This window comes from Halichoerus grypus, chromosome 6, assembly GCF_964656455.1.
Source record: "Halichoerus grypus chromosome 6, mHalGry1.hap1.1, whole genome shotgun sequence".
NCBI lineage: Eukaryota > Metazoa > Chordata > Mammalia > Carnivora > Phocidae > Halichoerus > Halichoerus grypus.
The window spans coordinates 75,922,794-75,935,526 of NC_135717.1; the positions used below are offsets into that span (position 1 = coordinate 75,922,794).

At 39.7% G+C, this 12,733-nt stretch overlaps 1 protein-coding gene and 1 pseudogene across 4 annotated transcripts in view; one reads left to right on the forward strand and one right to left on the reverse strand.

Moving 5' to 3' along the window:
• The window catches only part of BCL2L13 (BCL2 like 13), an 89,161-nt gene that overhangs the window by 59,510 nt on the left and 16,918 nt on the right, over positions 1–12,733 (reverse strand). The window lies entirely within an intron of this gene.
• Positions 419–588, forward strand: LOC144382335 (small ribosomal subunit protein uS14 pseudogene; annotated as a pseudogene).

Consider the following 12,733-nt stretch of genomic DNA (forward strand, 5'->3'; position numbering starts at 1 on the left):
CTTTTTTTAAATAAGCATTCAGGCAGTTAGTCTTGACAAACACTGCTTTTAAAAACCCAAATAAGGGGCACCTGGGTGGCTCAGTCAATTAAGCAACTGCCTTCTGCTCAGGTCATGATCTCAGGATCCTGGGATCCAGCCTGGCAACAGGCTCCCTGCTTGGCAGGGAGTCCGCTTCTCCTTCTGCCCCTCCCCCCATTCATGCTCGCTCTCTCTCTCTCTCTCAAATACATAAATAAAATCTTAAAAAAAAACCCACCCAAATAGTTATAATCAAATTAAAAACATCTACTAAACATACAGACATGGTTCAATTATTCACTCAATAGCAAAAACAATACCCCAAATGATACCATAGTAGACAGATTTTTAAAAAGTACAAAATAGCCTTTTGCCTCATTGCATCTGAGAGAGCAAGATGGGTCACCAGCAGCTCTATTGGAGCCATCCCAGAAAATTCAGCCAGGGTTCTCATTCTTGCCACATCTGCTCAAACCTGCACGGTCTGATCCGGAAATCTGGCCTCAATATGTGCCCCAGTGTTTCCGTCAGTACACGAAGGATAGAGGCTTCATTAAGCTGGAATAAGTGAATTTCCTTGAATGGGTCATCCAAGAGACCTACCTTAACTGCAGAAATCCAACATATGTACCTTCATGCTAACTCATTGTACATAAAAATACTTCAGTTATGAATGTTTAAAAAATAGGTTCCAGTGTTCCCACACCCCAAGGTATCTTGCACATGGGGAGACAGATTTGAAAGAGGACATATTTGAAGGAAAAGAATACAGGGAAATTTCATCACGCACCCACTCAAAGTCTGATTTCAGGATCAAATATCTGTTCCTGATAGAAAAGCTGAGAAAAGAATGAAACAGTACACATCTCCAGAAATAATGAACTGAATCAAAATCTGGGATGGGGTTATAGATGGCAATACCCTCCAAATTGACCTACAGATTCAATGCAGTCCCTTTCAAAATTCCAACTGCAGGGCGCCTGGCTGTCTCAGGCCATGGAGCATACGAACTACTTGATCTTAGGGTTTTAAGTTCGAACCCCACTTTGGTTGTAGAGATTACTTAAAAATTATATCTTAAAAAAAAAAAATTCCAACTGCCTTTTTTCCAGAAATGGATAAAACAATCCTAAAATTCATATAGAATTGCAAGAGACACAAAATAGTCAAAGTGATTTTGAAAAAGAAGAACAAAGTAGAAGGACTCAAACTTTATAATTTCAAAACTTACTACAGAGCTATAACATGATAGTATGGTTATGGAATAAAGACAGACCGATAGACCAATGGAATCTAATTGAGAGGCCAGAAATAAATCCATATATTTAAGGTCAATTGATTTTTTTAAAAGATTTTATTTATTTATTTGAGAGAGAGAGAATGAGAGAGAGAGAGCATGAAAGGGGGGAAAGTCAGAGGGAGAAGCAGACTCCCTGCTGAGCAGGGAGCCCAATGCGGGACTCGATCCTGGGACTCCATGATCATGACCTGAGCTGAAGGCAGTTGCTTAACCAACTGAGCCACCCAGGTGCCCTTAAGGTCAATTGATTTTTGACAAGGGAACCAAGACCATTCAACAGGGGAATGAAGAAACTTTTCAACAAATGGTGCTGGGAGAACTGCATATTCCCATGCAAAATAATGAATCTACATGCCTACTTCACAGCATATACAAAAATTAGTTCAAAATGGATCAAAGATCTAAAATTTTTTAAAGTTTTTTTTTAAGTAATCTCTACACCCAACACAGGACTTGAACGCACAACACCGAGATCAAGAGTTGCACACTCCACCAACCAAGCCAGCCAGGCACCCCTAACAAAGATCTAAATTTAAAAGCTAAAACTATAAAACTCTTAAAAGGAAACATAGGTGAAAATGTGCATGACTCTGGATTAAGTAATGGCTTCTTAGATATGACACCAAAATCATAAGAAATCAAAGAAAACACAGATAAACTGGACTTCATAAAAATTAAAAATGTATATCAAAGTACACTACCAACACAAACAACAGAATGAAAGAGAATATCTGAAATCATGTATCTGATAAGGGTCTGGTATCTAAAATACATAAAGAATTCTTAAGGGCACCTGGGTGCCTCAGTCGGTGAAGCGTCTGCCTTCAGCTCAGGTCACGATCCCAGAGTCCTGGGATGGAGCCCCGTGTCCAGCTCCCTGCTCAGCAGGGATCCTGATTCTCCCTCTTCCTCCTGCTCCCCCAGCTTGTGCTCTCTCTCTCTCTGGCAAATAAAATAAATAAAATCTTTAAAAAATATAAAAATAAAGAATTCTTATAGCTCAACAATAGAAAGACAAATAACCCAATCAAAAAAGGGCAAAGGATAAGAATAGACATTTCTCCAAAGATATGCAAATGACCAATAAGCACAGGAAAAGATGTTCAACATCATTAGCATTAGGGAAATGAAAATTAAAAACATAGTGAGATACCACCACACACCCACTAGAGTAGCTATAATCAAAAACAGCAATGATAGCAAGTTTGGCAAAGACAGAGAGAAACTGGAACCCTCATACATTGCTGGTAGAAACCCAAAATGATACAACCACTGTGGAAGACAGCTTGGTAGTTTGTTACAACTAAAGATAGTCTTACCATATGATCTAGCAATCATGCTCCTTGGTATTTACCCAAATGAGATGAAAACTTCTATCAACACAAAAACTGGCACATGAATGTTTAAAACAACTTTATTGGGGCGCCTGGGTGGCTCAGTCATTAAGCGTCTGCCTTCGGCTCAGGCCATAGTCCCAGGGTCCTGGGATCAAGCCCCGCATCCGGCTCCCTGCTCAGTGGGACGCCTGCTTCTCCCTCTCCCACTGCCCCTGCTTGTGTTCCCTCTCTGGCTGTGTCTCTCTCTGTCAAATAAATAAATAAATAAAATCTTTAAAAATAAATAAATAAATAAATAAATAAATAAATAAAAATAAAACAACTTTATTCATAATTGTCAAAACATGGAAGCAATCAAGATGTTCTTCAATAGGTGAATGGAGAAACAAACTATGGTACATCCCTACAATGGAATATTATTCAGCAATAAAAGAAATGAGCTGTCACAATGAGACACCACACTTCACACCCATTAGGATGGCTACTATAAAACAAAACCATAAAACAGAGAACAAGTATTGGTGAGGATGTAGAGAAATTGGAACCCTTGTGTATTGCAGATGGGAATATAAAATGATGCAGCTACTGTGGAAAAAAGTAAGGCAGTTCTTCCAAAAATTAAACGTAGAATTACCATGTGATCCAGCAAACCTACACCTGAGTATATACCCACAAGAACTGAAAGCAGAGACTCAAATAGATGTTTGTAACACCAATGTTTACAGCAGCATTATTCACAATAGCCAAAAGGGAGAAATAACCCAAATGTCCATCAGCAGATGAATGGATAAGCAAAATGTGTGACATGCATACGTTAGAATATTATTCAGCCTTGGGGCGCCTGGGTGGCTCAGTCATTAAGCGTCTGCCTTCAGCTCAGGTCATGATCCCAGGGTGCTAGGATCGAGCCCCGCATCGGGCTCCCTGCTCAGCAGGGAGCCTGCTTCTCCTTCTCCCTCTGTCTACCACTCTGCCTACTTGTGCTCTCTCTCTGTCAAATAAATAAATAAAATCTTAAAAAAAAAAAAAAAAAAATTTTTCAGCCTTAAAAAAGGAATGAGGGGCCTGGCTGGCTCAGTCGGTAGAGCATGTGACTCTCAATCTCAGGGTCATGACATTAAGCCCCATGTTGGGCACAGAGATTACTTAAAAAAAAAAGGAATGAGGGCGCCTGGGTGGCTCAGTTGGTTAAGCAACTGCCTTTGGCTCAGGTCATGATCCTGGAGTCCCGGGATCGAGTCCCGCATCGGGCTCCCTGCTCAGCAGGGAGTCTGCTTCTCCCTCTGACCCTCCTCCCTCTCATGCTCTCTGTCTCTCATTCTCTATCAAATAAATAAATAAAATCTTAAAAAAAAAAAAAGGAATGAAATTCTGATACATGCTATAGCATGGATGAACCCTAAAGACATTATGCTAAGGGGCACCTGGGTGGCTCAGTTGGTTAAGCGACTGCCTTCGGCTCAGGTCATGATCCTGGAGTCCTGGGATCGAGTCCCACATCGGGCTCCCTGCTCAGCAGGGAGTCTGCTTCTCCCTCTGACCCTCCCCCCTCTCATGTGCTCTCTCTCTCTCTCATTCTCGCTCTCTCAAATAAATAAATAAAATCTTAAAAAAAAAAAAAAAGACATTATGCTAAGTGAAATAAGTCAGACCCAAAAGAACAAATATTATTTGATTCCACTCAAATGAGGTGCCTAGAAGAGTTAAATTCAGAGACAGAAAGTAGAATAGTGGTTGCCTGGGGCTGAAGGGAAGAGGGAAACATGGGGAGTGACTGCTTAATGGTTGAGTGAATAACAAACCAGTAGCACAGCTACATGTATTTGATAGTCACTTTACTAACAGATGAACTTACTCTCCTTTCTAACTTAAAAAAGAAATGTCTTATTAATAAATCCGTATTAATTACTTCAGCAACAAGGTGCTCTATCTTAATAAATGCAAAACTGTGCATAATAGAAGTTATTATTTGACATCAAATATGCAATTCAGCAAGACTTCTACTAGTCAGAGTATATAATCCAGAACAGGGTTGACTATATTCAGCACAAACTAACACTGTCTGGAAGAGCTGGCTAGTTCTGGGAAAGTGTAGAGTTAACTATTTATGGAAAAGTCTATAATCAGCACATGACTCAGGAAAAAATGAAAAACATTCAATGTGACAAAAATCTTGCATCATGAACTGGGTCACCTCCCTTAACCTCTCCTTCTCACGCTTACTGCTTCATGAACTTGAAACCAAACCCTACCCACATTACACCAATGGATGCTACCACAGATCCTATTTATAATAACATGGCATGAGAATAAGCTTTATATCACATTTTAGATAACAAATGGGATAGCAAAGCAGCAAAGACAGCAATAAGAACCTAATTTTTCCCTCTAAGAAGTTAGTCTTTCTTCTTAAATGCCACAGCCTAGAAGGGACATAAATCACACCACTCATATTTCAATGGCTAGGACCAGTCACATGGCCCTGCCTAAATGCAATGTTCCCATGCTCCTGGTAAGGAGATAAGAATTACATATGGGTGGGGGCGCCTGGGTGGCTCAGTTGGTTGGGCAACTGCCTTCGGCTCAGGTCATGATCCTGGAGTCCCGGGATCGAGTCCCGCATCGGGCTCCCTGCTCAGCAGGGAGTCTGCTTCTCCCTCTGACCCTCCCCCCCTCTCATGCTCTCTATCTCATTCTCTCTCAAATAAATAAATAAAATCTTTTAAAAAAAAAAAAAATTACATATGGGTGAACATTAGTAATAGCTATCACAGGAGTCTACCATTCTAGAGCAGCAGTTTGAGGCATAAGCATGGTTTGTTTAAAATACAAGACAGGGGCACCTGGGTGGCTCAGATGGTTAAGCGTCTGCCTTCGGCTCGGGTCATGATCCCAGGGTCCTGGGATCGAGTCCCACTTCGGGCTCCCTGCTCCACGGGAAGCCTGCTTCTCCCTCTCCCACTCCCCCTGCTTGTGTTCCTGCTCTATCTCTCTCTAATAAATAAATTTTAAAAATAATAATAATAAAATAAAATAAAATACAAGACAGTATGGGTGTCTGGGTGGCTCAGTCGTTTTAAGTGTCCAACTCTTGATTTCGGCTCAGGTTATGAACTCAGGGTCGTGAGATGGAGCCCTCTGGGTGTGGAGCCTGCTTAAGATTCTCTCTTCCCCCTACTTAAGATTCCCTCTGCCCCTCCCCCTTGGCTCTCAAGCTCTCTCTAAAAATTAAAATAAAGATAAAAATTAAAATAAAATAAAATACAAAACGGTAAGAGACATCAGATGCAATGACCAGATCATAGAAACCAATGAAAGTTTTGTAAAGTAGCCTTAGGGGAAGAGAATAACTGTGGGTTTCCAATATAAGAGGCAATGTTAGGAAGCTCAATATGCTTGTAGCATGCAAAATGCATGATGGGGAAGACATAAAGTGAAGGAGAAAAATTAGGAGACACTTGCAATAATTTGAGGCAGGACCTGTAGGATAATGGGAGAATCATCACAAAATTGGGACAGTTGGTAACAGCTGACAAAGAAAGAGGGAAAGAGGAGTCCCTGGCTGGCTCAATCAGTAGAGCATGTGACTCTTGATTTCGAGATTGTGAGTTCAAGCGCCAGGCTGGGTGTAGAGATTACTAAACAAAGAAAAAGAAAAAGAAAGAGAGGGCAGGAAGCGAAGAAAAGAGCTAAAGAATGACTTCTAGGGGCACCTGGGTGGCTCAGTCGTTAAGCGTCTAACTTCAGCTCAGGTCATGATCTCAGGGTCCTGGTATCGAGCCCCGCATCGGGCTCCCTGCTCGGCAGGAAGCCTGCTTCTCCCTCTCCCACTCCCCCGGCTTGTGTTCCCTCTCTCACTGTGTCTCTCTCTGTCAAATAAATAAATAAATAAATAAATAAATAAATATTTATCTTTAAATAAAATCTTAAAAAAAAAAAAAAAGAATTGACTTCTATGTTTCAAGCCTGGGGTATTGTGAACAAATTATTGTAAACACAGGGGCTGGCTTAGAGGGGAAAATAAAAACCTGACTTCTAGACCTGGGTGTCTAATATTCACTAGTCACTAGCCACATGCAGGTTTTTTAAGTTTAAGTAGAAATTAAATAAAGTTAAAAATTCAGTTCCTTACTCACACTAGTCATATTTCAAGTATTCAACTATCTCCTGTGACTTGTGACTACAATATCGGACAGAGCAGATACAGAACATGTTCATCACTGCACAAAGTTCTATTACATAGTATTTTTCTAAACGTATCAGGCTATAACTAATCAGAAGAAGGTTTTGGAAAAGTAAATGAAACTGGAAACTGAAAAGGAAAAGGTTTAAGGAATTTGTGAGCTCTCTGAAGGACTGTCATGTGCCCATTCCAAAGAAGGCTGCTGAATACCCTAAATGTCCTAAAGCAGGAGACTACAGATATTTATTTATTGAAACATGGACAGATGTTCAAATATGTTGTTAATTTTTATTTATTTTTTTTAAAAAAATATTTTATTTATTTATTTGAGAGACAGAGAGAGAGGGGAAGCACAGAGGGAGGGTGACAAGGAGAAGGAGACTCCCCGCTGAGCCCCGACATGGGGCTGGATCCCAGGACCCCGAGATCATGACCTGAGCCAAAGGCAGACACTTAACCAACTGAGCCACCCAAGTGCCCCTAAATACGTTAATTTTTAAAATGTTACCAAATGGCATATGTACCACCTCATTTTTAAAAACCATAAATGCAAATTTATATGTTCCTATATAAATGGGAAAAAATGTTAACATTTCATCATTTTAATTACTGGATTATAGAATTTTTCTTCTTACTTTCTTTTTTTTTTTACTTTTCTAAATACTTTCATATATATTAAAACATTTTAATAAAAAAAGAAATATGATTAAAGAATGGAAGTGACAAGGACATAGACCTGGGCTTAAGATAAACAATAACAGCATTTAGTTTTGTGCATAAATGCATTGTGCTCCTTGATAATAATGAGAAAAATAAGGTTCCCCGCACTGATATCAGGTGTCAGCAAACTATAACCCGTGGGCCAGATGTGCATGTTTTTCTATAGCCCATGAGCCAAGAATGATTTTTACATCTTTAAATGATTGAAAAAAATAAAAAGATTAATATTTTATGACATAAAAATTATAGGAAATTCAGTCCCTATAAATAAAATTTACCTGGAATATAGCCATACTCGTTCATGTATTATCTGTGGTTGCTTTGTGCTACAATGGCAGAAATGCATGGTTGCGACAGAGTCTGTGTGGGGTGTCCTCACAGCTTCACACTGTTGCATAGCACATTACATACTGCAGTGGCACAATATACCACAACTTTTATTTACCCGTGCATAAAAAAGTGGACTTTGAATATCCTGCTTTTAAGGATTATTTTGTTATCAAATTAGATGGCAAAGTATCATACTTACTATGCAATGACATTATAACTATACTAGAAGCACACAATATACACTGATATTACCAGACTCATCAGAGTATTCCCAACTCACAGGAAAGCAAGTCAGAAAAATGAGAAAATTTAAAATGGAACTTTTTATCATAGAATTTCTTCATAAAAATAAAAAATGAAAATGAGGCTGCAACCAAAGTTAAGTTTCCACGGCTCAGCTGTCAGCCATGCAAAGAAAGCCATTTACTGATGTCAAGTTAATTAAACTGTGTTCAGCTAAAGCCCCTAAAGAGACATGTTATAAAAAAAAAAGTTTAAGATTATTAGTCTTTTGGAGAGAACAGTTGCTCAAGGAGTTGAGGACAATGGGAACAACATCAATAGTCAATTGAAATACAAGGCAAACAATTTTGAGTGGTTTTCTTTGGCTCTTGATGCCCTGACACTTGTCTGAAACTCCTCAGCTGTTCTTTATTGAAGGAGTCCATGCCGAGTTTGAAGTGACTAAAGAACTGCCATGCCTACACAGAATAATTACGGGTGAGAATATTTTCTAAAACATTGAGAAAACACTACTTCACTATAACCAAAAGTGGAATCTGCTAAGATGTGTTACCAATAATGGCAAAATACGTGTGGCACATAACAAGGCTTATTCGTTTGACAAAATTAGTTTGACAGAGATTGTGAAAATGTAAAGTATTCAAAACTTATGGTTATTCACAGAAGTATTCAGCAGTACGTACTCTGGAAAATACCTGAATCTATCTCATGATAAGGAACCAGGAGTTTCTTTTTTTTTTCTTTTTTTTTTTAAATTTTATTTATTTATTTGAGAGAGGGAGAGAGAACACAAGTAGGGAGAAGGGGCAGAGGGAGAGGGAGCAGACCACTTGCTGAACAGGGAGCCCGATGCAGGGCTGGATCCCAAGACCCTGGGATCAATCATGACCTGAGCAAAGGCAAACACTTAACCAACTGAGCCACCCAGGTGCACCAGGAACCAGGAGTTTCAACAGTGAACTTTATTTGCTGTGGAGGACTTAATTACTGTTTGTTCCATGAATTTTTGTCAGAAATAGAAGCTGAGGGCATCCGTGGCTCAATTGGTTAAACGTCTGCCTTCGGCTCAGGTCATGATCCCAGGGTCCTGGGATAGAGCCCCGTGTCGGGCTCCCTGCTCAGCCAGGAGCCTGCTTCTCCCTCTGCCTGCCGCTCCCAGTGCTTGTGCACTCTTTCTCTCTCTCCCCCTCTGTCAAATAAATAAATAAAATCTTTATAAATAAATAAATAAATAAATAAAATAGAAGCTGAGTATCTTTTTTTTTTTTTAAAGATTTTATTTATGGGAAAGTCAGAAAGAACTCAAATACATGGAGGCTAAAGAGCATCCTACTAAAGAATGAATGGGTCAACCAGAAAATTAAAGAAGAATTAAAAAAATTCATGGAAACAAATGAAAATGAAAACACAACTATTCAAAATCTTTGGCATGCAGCAAAGGCAGTCCTAAGAGGAAAGTATATAGCAATACAAGCCATTCTCAAGAAACAAGAAAGGTCTCAAATACACAACCTAACCCTACACCTAAAGGAGCTGGAGAAAGAACAGCAAATAAAGCCTAAACCCAGCAGGAGAAGAGAAATAATAAAGATCAGAGCAGAAATCAATGAAATAGAAACCAAAAGAACAGTAGAACAGATCAACGAAACTAGGAGCTGGTTCTTTGAAAGAATTAACAAGACTGATAAACCCCAGGCCAGACTTATCAAAAAGAAAAGAGAAATGACCCAAATAAACAAAATCATGAATGAAAGAGGAGAGATCACAACCAACACCAAAGAAATACAAACAATTATAAGAACATATTAGGAGCAACTATATGGCAGCAAATTAGATAATCTGGAAGAAATGTATGCATTCCTAGAGATGTATCAACTACCAAAACTGAACCAGGAAGAAATAGAAAACCTGAACAGACCTATAACCACTAAGGAAGTTGAAGCAGTCATCAAAAATTGCCCAACAAACAAAAGCCCAGGGCCAGATGGCTTCCCAGGGGAATTCTACCAAACATTTCAAGAAGAATTAATACCTATTCTTCTGAAACTGTTCCAAAAAATAGAAATGGAAGGAAAACTTCCAAACTCGTTTTATGAGGCCACCATTACCTTGATCCCAAAACCAGGCAAAGACCCCATCAAAAAGGAGAATTACAGACCAATATCCTTGATGAACATGGATGCAAAAATTCTCACCAAAATACTAGCCATTAAGATCCAACAGTACATTAAAAGGATTATTCACCACGACCAAGTGGGATTTATCCCTGGGCTGCAAGGTTGGTTCAACATCCGCAAATCAATCAACGTGATACAATACATTAAGAAAAGAAAGAACAAGAACCATATGATCCTCTCAATAGATACAGAAAAAGCATTTGACAAAGTACGGCATCCTTTCTTGATCAAAACTCTTCAGAGTAGGGGCGCTGGGTGGCTCAGTCGTTAAGCGTCGCCTTCGGCTCAGGTCATGATCCCAGGGTCCTGGGATCGAGCCCCACATCGGGCTCCCTGCTCAGCGGGAAGCCTGCTTCTCTCTCTCCCACTCCCCCTGATTGTGTTCCCTCTCTTGCTGTGTCTCTATCAAATAAATAAATAAAATCTTAAAAAAAAAAAAAAAAAAACTCTTCAGAGTATAGGGATAGAGGGTACATACCTCAGCATCATAAAAGCCATCTATGAAAAACCCACAGCGAATATCATTCTCAATGGGGAAAAACTGAGAGCTTTCCCCCTAAGGTCAGGAGCACGGCAGGGATGTCCACTATCACCACTGCTATTCAACATAGCATTAGAGGTCCTAGCCACAGCAATCAGACAACAAAAATAAATAAAAGGCATCCAAATCGGCAAAGAAGAAGTCAAACTCTCACTCTTTGCAGATGATCTGATACTTTATGTGGAAAACCCAAGAGACTCCACCCCAAAACTGCTAGAACTCACACAGGAATTCAGTAAAGTGGCAGGATATAAAATCAATGCACAGAAATCAGTGGCATTCCTATACACCAACAACAAGACAGAAGAAAGACAAATTAAGGAGTCAATCCCATGTACAATTGCACCCAAAACCATAAGATACCTAGGAATAAATCTAACCAAAGAGGCAAAGAATCTGTACTCAGAAAACTATAAAATACTCATGAGAGAAATTGAGGGAGACACAAAGAAATGGAAAAACGTTCCATGCTCATGGATTGGAAGAACAAATATTGTGAAGATGTCAGTGCTACCTAGAGCAATCTACACATTCAATGCAATCCCCATCAAAATACCATCCACTTTTTTCAAAGAAATGGAACAAATAAGCCTAAATTTTGTATGGAACCAGAAAAGACCCCAAATAGCCAGACGAATGTTGAAAAAGCAAAACAAAGCTTGGTGGCATCACAATTCCGGACTTCAAGCTCTATTACAAAGACAGTATGGTACTGGCACAAAAACAGACACAGAGATCAATGGAACAGAACAGAGAGCCCAGAAATGGACCCTCAACTCTATGGTCAACTAATCTTTGACAAAGCAGGAAAGAATGTCCAATGGAAAAAAGACAGTCTCTTCAATGAATGGTGTTGGGAAAATTGGACAGCCACATGCAGAAGAATGAAACTGGACCATTTCCTTACACCACACACAAAAATAGACTCAAAATGGTTGAAAGACCTAAATGTGAGACAGGAGTCCATCAAAATCCTTGAGGAGAACACAGGCAGCAACCTCTTCGACCTCAGCCGCAGCAACTTCTTCCTAGAAACATCGCCAAAGGCAAGGGGAGCAAGGGCAAAAATGAACTATTGGGACTTCATCAAGATAAAAAACCTTTTGCACAGCAAAGGAAACAGTCAACAAAACCAAAAGACAACCGACAGAATGGGAGATGATATTTGCAAATGACATACCAGATAAAGGGCTGGTATCCAAAATCTATAAAGAACTCATCAAACTCAACACCCAAAGAACAAATGATCCAATCAAGAAATGGGCAGAAGACATGAACAGACATTTTTCCAAAGAAGACATCCAAATGGCCAACAGACACATGAAAAAGTGCTCAACATCGCTCGGCATCAGGGAAATCCAAGTCAAAACCTCAATGAGCTACCACCTCACACCAGTCAGAATGGCTAAAATTAACAAGTCATGAAATGACAGATGTTGGCGGGGATGGGGAGAAAGGGGAACCCTCCTACACTGTTGGTGGGAATGCAAGCTGGTGCAGCCACTCTGGAAAACAGTATGGAGGTTCCTCAAAAAGTTGAAAATAGAGCTGCCCTACGACCCAGCAATTGCACTACTGGGTATTTACCCCAAAGATACAAATGTAGTGATGCAAAGGGGTACATGCACCCCGATGTTTATAGCAGCAATGTCCACAATAGCCAAACTATGGAAAGGGCCAAGATGTCCATTGACAGATGAATGGATAAAGAAGATGTGGTATATGTATATATACAATGGAATAGTATGCAGCCATCATAAGGAATGAAATCTTGCCATTTGCAACGACGTGGATCAAACTGGAGGGTATTATGCTGAGCGAAATAAGTCAATCAGAGAAAGGCATGTATCATTTGACCTCACTGATATGAGGAATTCTTAA